This window comes from Bufo gargarizans, chromosome 4 (assembly GCF_014858855.1).
Source record: "Bufo gargarizans isolate SCDJY-AF-19 chromosome 4, ASM1485885v1, whole genome shotgun sequence".
Lineage (NCBI taxonomy): Eukaryota > Metazoa > Chordata > Amphibia > Anura > Bufonidae > Bufo > Bufo gargarizans.
Genome location: NC_058083.1, coordinates 424,598,192 through 424,616,491, shown reverse-complemented (window position 1 = coordinate 424,616,491; position 18,300 = coordinate 424,598,192). Strand labels below are relative to the sequence as shown.

General features: G+C 43.0%; 1 protein-coding gene across 2 annotated transcripts in view; it reads right to left on the bottom strand.

Annotated features, from left to right (window-relative positions):
- Positions 1 to 18,300, bottom strand: part of RNASET2 (ribonuclease T2) — a 167,812-nt gene that overhangs the window by 30,273 nt on the left and 119,239 nt on the right. The gene's annotated exons all lie outside the window — the stretch shown is intronic.

The window sequence follows — 18,300 nt, the reverse complement described above, 5'->3', positions numbered from 1 at the left end:
GAGCGTCCCAGAGAGGCAACTATCATCAAGGCCTGGCGAGGTCTCACCCTCCGAGCCCATTGCCCCGCACCCCATGACTGAGCCCGAGCCAAGCTTCGAGCCCTACTTGGGACTGATGACTCTTACTTACCACCTAACCTGCCTGATTTCATACGCTGACTGACCCAGCGAGCAGACTTCTGTTTAGTTCGGCGCCCGTCACGGACCGTAAGTGGGAAGCTTGCCAGCTAGTGAAAGTCAACGCAGGGCGGGAATTTTTGATGACATAAGGAATAGGAGGGAGAGAGGGGAAAAGAATGAAAATGAAGAAGGGGGAAGAAAAGGAAAAAAAAAAAAAAGAAGGGAGGGTATTTCAAGAAAGGTTATCGGGGCCGATATGCCTGAGATACTTGAGGCGGGTAATGAAATCTTCCTGTATCTCTTGTTGCAATGCGGAGGAGCGGTATACCGGTTACATAACCAGGGGCACATGGAGCCTTGGCGTGGCTAATGTGCTTCTTAAACATGATGTGTTACTCTGATGTTCTAGATGTCAGCCAGTCTAGACAGAGTTGGGCGAAAAAAGTGAAGTTCAGAGAGACTGTTGGCTGGTATTGTTTAACTCCCACTAGGAGTAAGTTCTGGGGGGGTGGGGGGGAAAGATTAATGTTTTTTTGTTGTTCTGTTTTGCTCCACAGATATGGTGTCCAATTTATAAGAAACCTGATAAAACATAGCTCACTTCCTCCAGGTGGGTCCATAATAGCTGAAAATAGTGACATGGAATGTCAAGGGGCTGAGAGCCCCTCAAAAACTAGTCTCCATATTGAAGCATCTTAGGCGGTTAGATGTGGATATCGCCCTTCTGCAGGAGACCCACCTGGAGGAATCAGACTTCTGGCGTATGAGACGTATGTGGGTAGGACAGGTCCTGGGTTCCTCATCTGTAGGAAGAAAAGCGGGGGTTTTAACCCTTATACACAGACAGGTGCGGCACAATATTATTGAGAGTCACAGTGATGACTCTGGGCATCTAATGTCTGTCACACTGGAGTTAGATGTGGGGAGGCTAAAGATTATCAATGTATACGGTCCCAACACAGCCCATGCAACATACTTTAAAGAACTAACATCGAAGGTATTACAGGAAGGAGATGGTCAATTACTGGTTGCTGGGGATTTAAATGCAGTCAGGGATGTAAGAGAGGATCGTAAGCAAATTCAGATCTCGCAGACATCTATTAAGAGTGGCGGCTTCTCGATTGACCCATTTCTACAGGCTACAGATCTAGTAGATGTATGGAGATTCTTTAATCCTATTGAGAGAATTCACGCATTTCTCTCATGCACAGAATTCATGGTTTAGAATCGATTATATATTAGCCTCACAACAATTAATGCGCAGGGTGGAAAAAGGAGAGATTTTAGACATGGTCATATCTGATCATTCCCCAGTGATGATTGATCTAGCAAGTATCACCCCCAGAGGTCAGAACATCACATGGCGACTTCCTAGCCACCTATTTACTGATGAGGACTTCCTAGATAGACTGAAAGGGTGGTGGTGGTGGGAGTTTGCGGAAGATAATAAAGCTCATGTAGAGGATCATGTCCTTTTCTGGGAAACGTCAAAATCAGTGTTGAGAGGCCGCATCATTTCCCACGTATCCGCCAAAAGGAAGAAGATCAGAGAGCAATATAAACTGGCATCAGAAAGTGTTAGGAAAGCCTATACGCTTTTCATGGAAGACCCCTCAGACCAAAATAGAACAGGGTGGGTGACAGCCAAGCACACATATGATCATTATGCAGAGGCGCAATCCAGATTATTTCTAAACCAAAAAGCTGCCACTTTTTATAAATTTGGTAATAAGGCTGGCAAGCTGTTGGCATCCTTGGCCAAGACATACAGGGGCACATTGTGTCTGTCCAACATTTTAGATGAGACAGGAGGGAAATTGCAAGATATGAAAAGTATAACTGACCGCTTTGCACGATTTTATGCCAAACTATACTCACAAAGCCCATGGGATAGTAATAAAGCTAAAGAGTTATTATCTAAAATTAGACTCCCCCAGATCTCAGAAGAAGCCCTAGCTAATATTAATGCTCAGATCACAGAAGACGAAGTAAAAAGGACAATTAAAACATTGTCAAACGGGAAAGCGCCAGGGCCAGATGGCTTTCCAGGCGAATTTTATAAGATGCTGACCCCGGAGATAATCTTACCCTTGAAGTCAATCTTCAACTCGATAATGCAAGGTGGGGAAATTATGCCTACGGGAAACACGGCCCATATTAAGGTCATTTTAAAACCAGGCAAAGACCCCAGTCTGGTAGGCTCCTATAGGCCGATTTCATTAATTAACCAAGATCTGAAAATCTTCTCGAAGATTCTAGCGAATAGATTGGCAGACTATATGCCAGATCTGATAGGTCGCCATCAGGTGGGTTTCACCAAGGGCAGAGCAGCGGTTATGAATATTCGAACGGTACTCGCTGTTTAGGACTTTCTTGGTCAGAGTGGAGCCTCCAGGAACCAACCGGCCCTCCTATCATTAGATGCAGAAAAGGCTTTTGACAATGTCAATTGGCAGTGGCTGCGTTGGTCCCTGGACGCATTTGGTTTTAAAGGTCAGATTCGATCAGCACTAGAGGGTTTGTACCAAAGACCGCAAGCTAGGGTCAGCCTCCTGGGTTTTCTATCTGAAACTTTCCAACTTATGAAGGGCACCAGGCAGGGCTGTCCTCTCTCCCAACTCCTCTTTAATCTAGCTCTGGAGCCATTGGTCCGTTATCTAAAGCGGTCAGATGTTTACAGAGGTATTAGAGTAGGAAAGCAAGAGGTAAAGTTAATTTTCTTTGCCGATGATATATTACTCTTTCTTGACTCCCCTAGAGATATTAAGAGGCCACTGGTTATAAAATAAATGTGAGCAAAAGCCAGCTCCTATACTTACAGGAACAAACTCCACGATCTGACCCCAATCCTAGAGTGGAGATTGTTTCAAACCATCTGACATACCTAGGGATTAAAATAGGGAAGCATTCAAATGCTCTCTATTCTCTGAACTATGACCCTTTGATTAGAAGAATAAGAGAAGAACTGGAGAAATGGTCTAATCTCCCACTATCCCTATTTGGAAGGGCACATCTTTTGAAGATGATTAGTTTTGCTAGACTCTTGTATCCGATGCAAACCATACCCCTTCTTATTAAATATCAAGATGTAGGCAAAATTAGAAGCGCCTTTATTAAGTTTCTGCGGAAAAACAAGAAACGCCCCAGAATAAGCTACGAAAAACTCTGTTTGACGAAATGGGAAGGTGGGATCCATTTACTGGATATTAGGGGGTATAATTTAGCTGCCCTGACAAGGCATATTAAGGACTGGATATGGCATACCTCCTTTTCTAATAGGGCTCTAGAAGCAGAGTTGGTAGCCCCGGAGGACCTGGTGGCCCTTTTGCACTCCAGAATTAGAGACATGCCCCGAGTAATAAAGCGATATTCCCTGATAAGAGATACAACAGCTGCTTGGAGAGCAGTCAGGAAAGTGTATAAGTTACCAATGTACATCACCCCATATATGCCCCTGTGGACGCTCCCTGCTTTCCAGGCTGGGAGACAATCCTCGCTATTCCACAAATGGAGGGAGAAGGGAATCCATACCCTGAAGCACATTTTAACCCCCACGGGATACAAATTGATTCCCTGGTCACAACTTCAGACTCAGTATCAGTTACCAGCATCACATTTTCTAGCATATGCCCAGGTTAAGTCGTATTGCATGGACCAGGTAAAGGTTGATTGACCAGATAGGCTTGCCTGGTTTGAGAGCTTGATAGGCCGGGACAACTCGGCTGGTACATTAGAAACATAGAAACATAGAATGTGTCGGCAGATAAGAACCATTTGGCCCATCTAGTCTGCCCAATATATCTGAATCCTATGAATAGTCCCTGGCCCTATCTTATATGAAGGATAGCCTTATGCCTATCCCATGCATGCTTAAACTCCTTCACTGTATTTGCCGCTACCACTTCTGCAGGAAGGCTATTCCATGCATCCACTACTCTCTCAGTAAAGTAATACTTCCTTATATTACTTTTAAACCTTTGCCCCTCTAATTTAGAACTGTGTCCTCTTGTGGTAGTTTTTCTTCTTTTAAATATGCTCTCCTCCTTTACCGAGTTGATTCCCTTTATGTATTTAAAAGTTTCTATCATATCCCCTCGGTCTCTTCTTTCTTCCAAGCTATACATATTAAGGTCTTTTAACCTTTCCTGGTAAGTTTTATCCTGCAATCCATGGACCAGTTTAGTAGCTCTTCTCTGAACTCTCTCTAGAGTATCTATATCCTTCTGGAGATATGGCCTCCAGTACTGCGCACAATACTCCAAGTGAGGTCTTACCAGTGTTCTGTACAGCGGCATAAGCACTTCACTCTTTCTACTGCTTATACCTCTCCCTATACATCCAAGCATTCTGCTGGCATTTCGTGCTGCTTTATTACATTGTCTTCCCACCTTTAAGTCTTCTGAAATAATTACTCCTAAATCCCTTTCCTCAGATACTGAGGTCAGGACTGTGTCAAATATTCTATATTCTGCCCTTGGGTTTTTACGCCCCAGGTGCATTATATTGCACTTATCCACATTAAATTTCAATTGCCAGAGTTCTGACCATTCTTCTAGTTTTCCTAAATCCTTTTCCATTTGGCGTTTCCCTCCAGGAACATCAACCCTGTTACATATCTTTGTGTCATCAGCAAAAAGACAAACCTTACCATCGAGGCCTTTTGCAATATCACTTATGAAGATATTAAACAAAATTGGTCCCAGTACAGATCCCTGTGGAATCCCACTGGTAACATGACCTTGTTTTGAATGTTCTCCATTGACTACAACCCTCTGTTGTCTGTCACTCAGCCACTGCCTAATCCACTCAACAATATGGGAGTCCATGCTCAATGACTGCAGTTTATTGATAAGTCTTCTATGTGGGACAGTGTCAAAAGCCTTACTAAAATCTAGATATGCGATGTCTACTGCACCTCCACCGTCTATTATTTTAGTCACCCAGTCAAAAAAATCTATAAGATTTGTTTGACATGATCTCCCTGAAGTAAACCCATGCTGTTTTTCATCTTGCAATCCATGGGATTTTAGATGTTCCACAATCCTATCCTTTAATAGGGTTTCCATTAATTTGCCTACTATTGATGTCAGACTCACTGGTCTATAGTTGCTCGATTCCTCCTTACTACCTTTCTTGTGAATGGGCACGACATTTGCCAATTTCCAATCTTCCGGGACGACTCCTGTTACTAATGATTGGTTAAATAAATCTGTTAACGGTTTTGCCAGCTCACCACTAAGCTCTTTTAATAATTTTGGGTGTATCTCATCAGGCCCCTGTGACTTATTTGTCTTCACTTTAGACAGCAAACTTAGAACATCTTCCTCTGTAAAGACACATGCATCAAACGATTTAATAGTCATCCTTTCTAGTGGAGGTCCTTCTCCTTTTGTAAAAACTGAACAGAAGTATTCATTAAGGCAGTCGGCTAGCCCTTTATTCTCTTCTACATACCTTCCGTTCTTTATTTTTAATTTAGTTATTCCTTATTTTAATTTCCTTTTTTCATTTATATATCTGAAGAATGTCTTATCCCCTTTTTTCATAGACTGAGCTAGTTTTTCTTCTGCCTGAGCTTTAGAAGTTCTTATAACTTGCTTGGCCTCTTTCTGCCTAATCTTGTAGATTTCCTTATCTTCATTGCTCTGGGTTTTTTTATAATTACAAAATGCTAGCTTTTTATTTTTAATGATTTGGGCCACTTCTGCTGAGTACCACAGTGGTCTCTTCCTTTTTTTGCTTTTACTGACAAGTCTAATGCAATTTTCTGTTGCCTTCAATAATGCACCTTTTAAGTAGTCCCATTTCTCCTGGACATTGTCAGATTTGTATGGCAGACTCCAAAATACCCACTCCATAGGGCTGGGTAACAAGGTATTTAGCCACCGGGAGAGGGAACTCAAGGATGACTCGCTGACAGCAAAAATGAGGGCGGGACTAGAAAGAGTGAGACAGGCGGTGACCTGTGAAGATTGGAGAGAGATGCAGTTCAAAATCCTTCATAAGGCGACATATGCCTTTGATCTATCTTACAAGGATGCTCCGGCGCATTATCTCAGAGCCTGTCCAAAATGTCAGTTACCTAAGGCAAATCTCTTACATGGTCTCTGGGAGTGTCCGTCCTTATCCCAACTATGGAAGGCAGTAGTAGACCAGATCAAGGAGATATGGAATGTTGGACTGGATCTCTCTCCTCAACAATGTATCTTTCATTATATCCCGACGGACCCGGATGGGAATTCCTCGCAGGTGGTTGGAATGAAGGGGATACATGTAATGTTATTGTCAAAGAAAAGTATTTTGAGACATTGGCTGTACCATTCGGTGCCCATTTTGGAGGAGGTTTTAGGCACAGCAAAACAGATAATGTATATGGAAAGATTAGACACAGAACAGTGTAAGGGTAGAGCCACAAAGAGTTTTTTTTTTTATAAATGGAGAAACTACATTGAAAAGGTACTACCCAAAGACGAGATAATGGAATTGGTTGCCCCGTTCCTGGGCACTCAGTGGTATCTCCTGGAAAAAACAAACAAAGGGGAAGCTCGGACGGCTAGACAGTGAGTGACATGAGGGATGAGATAAGTAGTGAGCTACGGAATTCAGGTTTAGGCAATAGGTGACACACATGGTGAGCCATAAGGAGCTAATTTTGTTAGTTGGGGATATTTTTGGGGATTTTGGGGAGGAGGGGGGTGTTTAGCGCACAAAAATTATAAAAGGAGATAATGGAGAAAATGAGGGTGTATTAGTCACAATGTCTTTTACATCAGGCAACTTGCCATAATAGAAATGTGATATAGAGATGTCGTTTGCTGTATTTACTGTCATGCGATTAACTTCCACATGTAATGTTTGTTGTGACATTTCAAGTCATATACAACCCTGTCATTTTCTGCCAATAAAATTTGTTTTAAAAAAAATGCCGGTTTCAGGCTCTGATCTGCGCTCTGAAGCCCCCGATCTGTGCCCCCTTCATGTGTGCCTCCAACCCCCCACCACCACCGTGAGCCCTGCCTCTGCCATCGGTCCCCGCCCCCCCATCCATGTATCTTGCCCCTGATGCGGTCCGCCCCCTCTCCGCCCAATATATACATGCTTTCCCGATTTGTAATGCTGGCCGTATCCCCCCCTTTTCCAGCGCTGCCCGCTGCCCCCTGCTCTGTGTGATGGCGACAGCACCATTCCTGAGCCGCCGCCATCAGCAGCGAGTGTCAGCTCTATGCTGACACCCTGCCGTAACCCCATAGATGCCGCGGCAGCGGCATCCATGAGGTTAATAGAGGGAGGGGGCTCCCTCTCTCAACCATCGGGGCTGCTGCGCTGCGATTGCAGCACCCGATGGTTGCCATGGCAAAGGCGTCCAGTGCTGCCACCTACAGGACATCTGGAAGTATTATACTTTGGAATGCAAGAGAATTGCAAAGTATAGTACAACTATCAGCCCCACTGGATCTTCAAGATCCAAGAGGGAACTGATATAAAACAAAAGTGAAAATAATAAAAGTAAAAATAAATAAATAAATAAAAATGCAAATAAAAAAAAATTTATTGCCTTTTCCTATAATTTTTTTTTAAAAACAAACAAAAAACACACACATATATTAGGTATTACCGCGTCCGTAACGACCATCTCAATAATTATATCACATGATCAACCCCGTCCAATAAACACCATAAAAAATAAAAACTGCGTAAAAAAAAAAAGCCATTTTTGTCACCTTACATCACAAAAAGTGCAACACCAAGCGATCAAAAAGGTATATACACCCCAAAATAGTACCATTCAAACCGTTACCTCATCCCGCAGAAAAAAAGAGCCCATATTTAAGACAATTGCCCAAAAAATAAAAAAGCTATGGCTCTCAGACTATGGAGACACTAAAACATAATTTATTTTGGTTTCAGAAATGCTATTATTGTGTAAAACTTAAATCAATAAGAAAAAAGTATACATATTGGGTATTGCCACGTCAGTAACGATCTGCTCTATAAAACTATCACATGACCTAACCCCTCAGATGAAGGCTGTAAAAATTAATTTAAAAAAACTGTTCCAAAACAGCCAATTTTTTGGTCACCTTGCCCCATAAAGTGTAATAATGATCAAAAAAATCATATGTACCCAAACATGGTACCAATAAAAACCTCAACTCTTTCTGCAAAAAACGAGCCCCTGCACAAGACGATCAGTAGAAAAATAAAAAACATATGGCGTTCAGGAAATAGACACACAAAAACATAATTTTTTTTCAAAAATGCCTTATTATGTTAAACTGAAACAAACAAAAAAAGTTGACATATTTGATATCACTGCGTCCGTAACAACCTGCTCTATAAAAAATAGCACATGATCTACCCTGTCAGATGAATCTTGTAAAAAATGTATGACAAAACAGTGCCAAAACAGCAATTTCTTTGTTATCTTGCCTCACAAAAAAACGTAATATAGAGCAATTAAAAATCATATGTACCCCAAAATAGTACCGATAAAACTGTCACCTTTTGGGAGTTTCTACTGTAGGGGTGCATCAGGGGGGCTTGGTGTCTAAAAACCAGTCCAGCAAAATCTGCCTTCCAAAAACCATGTGGAGTTATTTTCCTTCTGCGCCCTGCAGTGTGCCCGTACAGCGGTTTACGACCACATGTGGGGTGTTTCTGTAAACCACAGAACCAGGGTAATCAATATTAAGTGTTGTTTGGCTGTTAACTCTCAATGTATTAAAGAAAAAAAATGTAATAAAATGTAAAATCTACCAAAAAAGTGAAATTTAGAAATTTCATCTCCATTTTCCGTTAGTTCTTGTGGAACACCTAAAGGGTTAACTCAGTTTGTAAAATCAGTTTTGAGTAACTTGAGGGGTGTAGTTTCTACAATGGGGTCATTTATGGGGGTTATCCACTATGTAAGCCCCAAAAAGTGACTTCAGACCTGAACTGGTCCTTAAAAAGTGGGTTTTGGAAATTTTCTTAATTTTAAGAATTGCTTCTGAAATTCTAAGCCTTCTGACGTCCCAAAAAAATAAAATAACATTTCCAAAATGATGCCAACATAAAGTAGACATATGGGGAATGTTAAGTGATAAATATTTTATGAGGTATCACTTTCTGTTTTAGAAGCAGAAAAATTGCAAGAGAATTGAGAATTTTTAAATTTTCTGGGTAAATTTGGGATTTTTTCATAAATAAAGGTGATATATATTGACTCAAATTTATGACTGTCATGAAGTACAATGTGTTACGAGAAAACAATCTCAGAATGGCTTGGATAAGTAAAAGCGTTCCAAAGCTATTACCACATAAAGTGGATTTGTAAATTTTGACCTGGACACTGGGGCATCAATGACCTTTCGTCATGAAAGAGTTAATCTCTTTGTTTATCACACCGATCTTTACATGATTAAAATCAGACTGGCACACTATATATCTGGAGTCGAGTAAAGAGTAAGGAGCAGAACGGGTGGGTGTATTAAAATTTAGTTTATTGCCCTTAACCTCTTAGGGACATATGACGTACCGGTACGTCATGATGTCCTGGTACTTAACCCCTTAAGGACGTACCGGTACGCCCTGTTTCCCGAGTCCTTAAGGACTCAGGATGTATCGGTACGTCCTAAGTTTTATAAAAAGATTGCGGCGCGGCGGGGGTTAATTGTGACAGGATGCCCCCCCCCCCCCTCCGTATCAGTGATCACCGCAAGTCAATTCAGACCTGCGGTTTGCGGCGGCGATCGAGCGGTGCCATCGGGTCCCAATGCGGCTGTAGAGGGGACCTGATGGCATGGAAGTAGGATTGTTGCGGGTATCGAAATTTCGATACCCAATCGATACTTTTGTCCCGGTATCGATACGATACAGGGATTTCAGTTTTTCCGATACTGGGCTGCGCTTCTGCGCAGTCTAGTATCTCTGAACATTAGCGAGCTGCTATCGGCGCTCATGTTCTCTCAGCAGCACGGGGAGAAGGAAGCAGTACTCCCTCCCCCCTGTGCTGCTGCCGCTGCCACCAATGAGAGGAGAGGGGCGGAGGAGGGGCGGCAATGAGAAGAGAGGGGCGGGCGCACTGCACCACCAATGAGAAGAGAGGGGCGGAGGAGGGGCGGGCGCACTGCGCCACCAATGATAGGATTATTCCCACAAAGAGCGGCGTCCAGCGATGTCTCAGCACTCACCATTTTTTCTGGGCCCCTGTGCTGCGATTGGACAGCGCTACAGCCAGGGAGAAGGAACGCCCACTAGTGAAGCTGATGTCTCCTCCCATCGCTCCGTCGCTGGGCGCCGCTCTGTGTAGCCTGATAGTGAAAGTCTGGTGCTAAATAAACAATTTTTTGGTCACCTTACATCACAAAAAGTACAACAGCAAGCGATCAAAAAGGCGTTTGCCCACCAAAATAGTACCAATCTAACAGTCACCTCATCCCGCAAAACATGAGCCCCTACCTGAGACAATCGCCCAAAAGGTAAAAAAAAACTATGGCTCAGAATAAGGCGACACTAAAATATCATTTTTTTTGTTTTAAAAAAGCTGTTATTCTGTGAAACTTCCATAAATAAATAAAAAGTATACATATTAGGTATCGCCCCGTCCGTATCGACCGGCTTTATAAAAATATAACGACCTAACCCCTCAGATAAATACCGTAAAAAATAAAAACTGGGCTAAATAAAAAAAAAATTGTCACCTTACATCACAAAAAGTGTAATAGCAAGCGATCAAAAAGTCATATGCACCCCAAAATAGTGCCAATAAAACCATCATCTAATCCCGGAAAAATCTTACCCAAAGTAAACGTAAAACAACGTTTTTAAAATCAGTTTTAAATACGTTGAGGGGTGTAGTTTCTAGAATGGGGTCATTTTTGGGTGGTTTCTATTATGTACGCCTCGCAAAGTGACTTCAGACCTCAACTGGTCCCTAAAAATTGGGTTTTAAATTTGCTTCTAAACTTTTAAGACTTGTAACATCCCCAAAAAATAAAATATCATTCCCAAAATGATCCAAAACATGAAGTAGACATATGGGGAATGTAAAGTAATAACTATTTTCGGAGGTATTACTATGTATTATAAAAAGTAGAGAAATGGAAACTTGGAAATTTTTCTTAAATTTTTTTGCTAAATTTGGTATTTATTTTATAAATAAAAATGATATTTTTTTTTTGACCAGTGTCATGAAGTACAATATGTGACTCTCAGAATGGCTCGGATAAGTCAAAGGGTTTTAAAGTTATCAGCACTTAAAGTGACACTGGTCAGATTTGCAAAAAATGGGCAAGTCCTTAAGGTGTTAAGGACACATGACGTACCGATATGTCATGTGTAGTACCGATGAGTAATACTCATACAGCCAATGTATTTCAATACAGAAGTATTGGAATGCATTGTGAAAGGGATCAGACCCCCAAAAGTTGAAGTCCAAGGACAAAAATAAAGTGAAAAAAGTTGCAAAAATAAAGTTTTCACCCTTAAAAAAAAAAGTTTTAAGTAAAATAAAACAAAAAACGTAATTTCCCCCAAATAAAAAAAAATTGGTAAAAGAAATAGGGAATCGATACCTAAGACATATTAGGTATCGCCATGACCATATCGACCGGCTCTATAAACATATCAGATGACCTAAGCCCTCAGATAAAGAATATGGAGACACTAAAACATAATTTTTTTTGTTTAAAAAAAGCTGTTAGTGTAAAACATAAGTAAATTTTTAAAAAGTATACATATTAGGTATCGCCGCATCCGTATAACCTGCTCTATAAAAATATCACATGACCTAAAAAAATAAATTAAAAAAAACGGTGTAAAAAAGCAATTTTTTGTCAGCTTACATCACAAAAGTGTAATAGCAAACGATCAAAAAGTCATACGCACCCGAAAACGGTCATCTCATCCCGCAAAAAAAAATTTAAAAAAATAATCACACCCTACCCAAGATAATCGCCTATAAACTGAAAAAACTATGGCTCTCAGACTATGGAGACACTAAAACATGATTATATTTTGTTTCAAAAATGAAATAATTGTGTACAACTATAAATAAAAAAAATAGTATACATATTAGGTATTGCCGTGTCCATGACAACCTACTCTATAAAAATACCACATGAACTAACCTGTCAGATGAATGTTGTAAATAACAAAAAATAAAAACGGTGCGAAAAACAGCTATTTCTTTGTTACCTTCCCTCACAAAAAGTGTAATATAAAGCAACCGAAAATCATATGTACCCTAAAATCGTACCAAAAAAAACTGCCACGCTATCCCATAGTTTCTAAAATGGGGTAACTATTTTGGAGTTTCTACTACAGAATCAGGGCCATAAATATTGAGTTTTGTTTGGCTGTTAACCATTGCTTTGTAACTGGCAAAAAAAAAAAATTATAAAATGGAAAATCTGCTCAAAAAGTGAAATTTTGAAATGTAATCTCTATCTTCTATGAATTCTGGGGTATAGTTTCTAGAATGGGGTAATTTTTGGGTGGTTTCTATTATTTAAGCCTCACAAAGTGACTTCAGACTGGTCCTAAATAAGTGGGTTTTTGAAAATTTCTGAAAGTTTTGCTTCTAAACTTCTAAGCCTTGTAACGTCCCCATAAAATAAAATGTCATTCCCAAAATGATCCAAACATAAAGTATGTATGACATATGGGGAATGTAAATGAATAACTATTTTTGTAGCTATTACTATGTATTATAGAAGTAGAGGAATTGAAACTTGGAAATTAGCAAATTTCTGGTGATTTTTGGCAAATTTGGTATTCATTATAAATAAAAATGCATTTTTTTTACTCCATTTTACGTGTCATGAAGAACAATATGTGACGAAAAATCAATCTAAGAATGGCTTGGATAAGTCAAAGCGTTTTAAAGTTATCACCACATAAAGTAACACTGGTGGTACAATATTCCAGATCTGCCTTCCTGGGGCTTAAAGAATGAAAGTCTCAGTACATCAGTAGCGCAATTGCCCTTAAGTGGCCCTTTAGTTGGTTGACAGTCAATATATCCTGTCCATATACAGATATTAGGTTGTGGGCTGATCCGTAATATAATTAGGCAAGAATAATCCACTGTATAAAATTGTAGCAGTGGGTTCCTTATGTATCCACAGGGGTATTGAATGACTGTTTATAGTACACAAAAACTGGTATAAATCAAGTGGTAAAGATGGCAAAAACGTATGTAAAAATTTGTAAAAAAAAGACTTGTAAAAAAGCTAATAGTAGCAGGTGCGTAACGTCTGAGTAACTCCGGTGGCATCCCACACGGAGGCAATACTCAGCCTGCTATTACCTTTGAGCCATCTTCTGTGGATGCGACTGATCCTTTCCGCTGCATTCTCCGCTCCCGATCTGTGTGCGGAGTGCGCACTGCGAAATCTGCGTTCCACGTGTAGTTGGTGTCCACGTGGTCTGGGATCGGTGTCCCACTTGATCTGAGATCGCTGGTTGTGCGGGTCTGCTGTGGGGGATATGCAGGCTGGTGTAATAATGGGGAAGAGCTTCAGGGACAAATGCCGCGCTATGAATGGTGAGACCAGAACAAGTACACGCGATAGTAGATTGGGTGGCTGACCGTGCCTCCAGTTCCTTCACATTGTCTCCCACCCAGTCTCCTGCTGAAAGATCAGAGCTGGCACCTGCAGCCCATGTCCATCAGTCCTTCACCTCACCCCCTTGCATATTAGCCAAGCAGTCTGAGGCCTAAGTCATGGAGCAGCCTCTTCGGCTTTTTGATGACTCTGCTAGCAGGGTTTCCCAGGGCCATCCACATAGCCCTGCCCCAGAAGTGGAAGATATTGAGTGCAACTGTGCCCAACCACTTATGTTTCAGGAAGAAAACATGGGAGGACCACCGGAGCACATCTTGGATGATGACGAAACACAGGTGCCAACTGCTGTGGCTTTCTGCAGTGTGCAGACTGACAAGGAGGGCAGGGGTGAAGACTCGGTGGAAGATGATGTGAAGGACAATGGGGTCCTCGACCCCACATGGAATCAAGGTCATACGAGTGACCTGTGTAGTTCGGAGGAAGAGGCGGTGTTCGCACAGAGCCACCAGCACAGCAGAAGAGGGAGCAGGGTGCAAAAGCGGAGCGGCCGTCCCCTAGACAGTACGCCTGCTACTGCCCACTGCAGCAAGGGACAGAGCACAACAAAGACAGCTCTAAGAAGTTCCCTGAGATGGCAGTTCTTCAGAGAATGTGCTGGTGACAAAACACGGGTGGTTTGCACGCTGTGCAATCAGAGCCGGAAGCGAGACAAACGTTCTCAACCTGACCACAACCTGCATGACCAGGCATCTAAGTGCAAAGCACGAGCTGCAGTGGAGTAGACACCTCAAAAACAAAGAAAGGTCTCTGGCTCCTTCTGCTTCCTCTTCTGCTGCAGTCTCAGCCTCTTCATCCACTTCTGGACTGACAGTGGCATCTGCCACCCCGCAAACAGAGGATCTGCCAGCAGCACCACCACTTGGGTCACCAAGCATCTCCACAATGTCCCATGGAAGCGTTCATCTCTCTATCTCCCAAATACTGAAAAAGGAAGTACCCCCCTACCCACCCGCGATCCCTGGACCTAAATGCCAGCATTTTTAAATTCCTGGCCTTTGAAATGCTGTCATTCTGTCTGGTGGAGATGGAGAGTTTTAAAAGCCTTATGGTGGTGGCTGTCCCACAGTACGTCGTGCCCAGCCACCACAACTTTTTCAGGTGAACCATCCCTTCCCTGCACAACCAAGTGGGGGACAGAATCAGGTGTCCACTGCGCAATGCCATCTGTGGCAAGGTCCACCTAACTACAGATATGTGGACCAGTAAGCACGGTCAGGGGCATTATATCTCCCTAACAGCACACTGGGTAAATGCAGTGGCGGCTGGGCCTGAGGCGGATAGCAGTTTGGCGCATGTCCTTCCACCACTGAGGATTGCAGGGCGCATCTCTTTGCCTCCTGTTGCTTCCTCCTCCTACTCTGCTTCCTCATGCTCTACCGCCTCCTCATCCGGTCAGCGCAACACCTTCATCACCAACTTCAGCACAGCCAATGGTAAACGACAGCAGGCAGTTTTAAAAAACGTATCTGTTTGGGGGACAAACCCCACACCGCGTAGGAGCTGTGGACGGGCATGGACCAAAAGACCGATGAGTGGTTGGTGCAAGTGAGCCCGAAGCCCGGCCTGATGGTGTGCGATAATGGGCAAAATCTTGTAGCAGCTCTGGGACTAGCCGGTTTGACGCACATCCCTTGCCTGGCACATGTGCTGAATTTGGTGGTGCAGAGGTTCCTTAAAAATTACCCTGATATGTCAGAGCTGCTGCAGAAAGTACGGGCTGTCTGTGCACGCTTTCGGTGTTCTCACCCTGTTGCTGCACGCCTGTCAGCGTTGCAGCCGAACTCCACCTTTCACATGCTGGCCAGACAGTGTGAGCAGCAACAGGTGATAGTGGAGTTTCAGCTGCAGCACGCACGGGTGAGTCGTTCTGCGGAACAGAACCGCTTCACCACAAATGAGTGGGCCTCCATGCGAGACCTGTATTCCTTGTTGCGCTGTTTCGAGTACTCTACCAACATGTCCAGTGCCGATGACGCCGTTCTGTGTTACTATCCCACTTCTATGCCTCCTTGCAAAAACGCTTCGGGCGATGATGGAAGAGGATGTAGCACAGGAGGAGGAGGAAGAGGGATCATTTCATAGGGTTTCAGGCCAGTCATTCACAAGTGGCTCCAAGGATGGGTTCCTGCACCCACAAATGCCAGGTGCACAATTGTCCAGCCAGGGCACAGTTCTGGAGGATGACGAGGTGGAGGATAAGGAGATGGAGGAGGAGGAACCGTGTTAACAGCAGGGTAGCACCCAAACCAGCTCATGGCCATCACTGGTGCGTGGCTGGTGGACACAGACGATACACCTCCCACAGAGGACAGCTTTTCGTTGCCTCTGGGCAGCCTGGCACACCTGAGTGATTACATGCTGCAGTGTCCCTGCAAAGACCGCTGAGTTGCCCACATTCTAACTTGTGCTGATTACTTGGTGGCCACGCTGCTGGATCACCGTTACAAGGACAACTTACCGTCCTTAATTCCCTCACTGGAGCATGATCATAAGATGCGCGAGTACAAGCGCACACTGGTAGATGCGCTGCTGGTGGCATTCCCACCTGACAGCGGGGGCACAGTGGAAGCACAAGGCGAAGGCGGAGAAGGAGGTTGCCAACGCAGCTGGGGCACCACCAGATGGCAGGGTTTGCATGGCTGAAATGTGGAAAATCCATGTCAGCACGCCACAACAACCAGCACCACCAGCTGATATGGAATGTCTTAGCAGGAGGCAGCATTTTGGCAGCATACTGGATGATGGGTCTGCCCCCTTCAACTTCTGTATCTCCAAATTCAGCACCTGGCCTGAGCTTGCCCTTTATGCCTTGGAGGTGCTGGCCTGCCCTGCAGCCAGTGTATTGTCTGAACGTGTATTTAGCACGGCAGGGGGCGTTATCACAGACAAGAGCAACCGCCTGTCCACAGCCAATGTGGACAACCTCACTTTTATAAAAAAAAAAAAAAAACAACAGGCATGGATCCCACAGGACTTGTCTGTACCTTGTGCAGAATAGACCTGTATATCGGCATTACCCAGCCATTGTTATACTACAGCGCAATTGCTCAATTATGTATTTCTGATATTTCCCACTCTTTTGGGGGTGTACCATAATTAAAAAAATAAAATTTAAACCAAAAACCAGTGTTGGCTACCTCGTCCTCCTCCACCACTATGTCCACCGCCTTCTCAACCTGCTACTCCATATGGACCTCCACCTCATACATCAAGATTATTTTTTGTTCATTTTTATTTTATTTTATGTAATTTCACTAATTTGTCTGGGTTACATATCCTAAATTTTGGGCTGTGATATACCCCTGCTCTAAATAGTAGACAGGTTAATGAATTTCACAAATTTTTCTGCTACATAGCTGGGTGACATTCACCAATTTTTGGCTGTGATATACCCCTGCTCCACCTAGCGGACAAGGGAATACATTTCACCAATTCATCTGTTACATTCTTGGGTGACATTTTACCATTTTGGGCCGTGAAAAAAAAAATGTTATGCATAGGTGACAGGGACCTAAATAAATAAAAAATTGTCTATTACATTGTCAGGTGACATTTTACCAATTTTGCCATATACAAACCCCTGCTCTGCATAGGTGACAGGGACCAAAAAATAAATAAAAATCATCTGTTCCATTGGTGGGTGACATTAACCCATTTTTGCGGATGAAAAACCACTGCTCTGCATAGGTGACTGGGACAGAAATTTCTAAAATTCGTCTTTAATTGAGCCTTTCATTCAATCCTTCCGCTTTGATGACTTGTCCCACATTTCAGCTCGATCACATTGCAGCCATTGACCTCCCTTGGATGCGGTATCCCTTGCTCACGCTCCCTCTCCGGCATAAAACCCTGATTCGCCGCTAACCGTGATCAACATGGTAGGTGCAGAAAAGAACATTGAAAGTTGATAGAGCAGATATCCAATTCGATTGTGTACATCATGGGGACGTGCAACATCGTGGAGCAGTATGTGTGCACATGCCTACACGTACTGACTGATGGGTCTGTCCTCTTCAACTTCTGGGTCTCCAAATTGGGCAAATGGCCCGAGCTTGCCCTTTATGCCTTGGAGGTGCTGGCCTGCCCTGCAGCCAGTGTATTGTCTGAACATTTGTTTAGCACGGCTGGAGGGGGTTATCACAGGTTATATTTTCCAATGTTTTGGGGTGTACCCTAATTTAAATAAAATAAAAATAAACTAAAAAACAAAAACCAGTGTTGGCTACCTCCTCCTCCACCGCCGCTTTCACCTACAACGCAACATCCACCGCATCCTCAACCTCCCACTCCATATGGACATCGTCCTCCTAGATCAGATTATTATTTTTATTTTTTGTATTTTATGTTATTTTAAGTCCTATTCCTATCAACATTTGTTTGCAGAGCACTTGCCATGCTCTTAACCACATTTTGATGCCATTTGCAGCCCTCTAGCCCTTTCCATGACTTTTTAGAGCCATTTTAGTGCTCCAAAGTTCGGGTCGCCATTGACTTCAATGGGATTCGGGGTCAAGTTTGGATCCCGAACGCGAACTTTTTTGTGAAGTTTGGCCAAACCCGTCAAACCCGA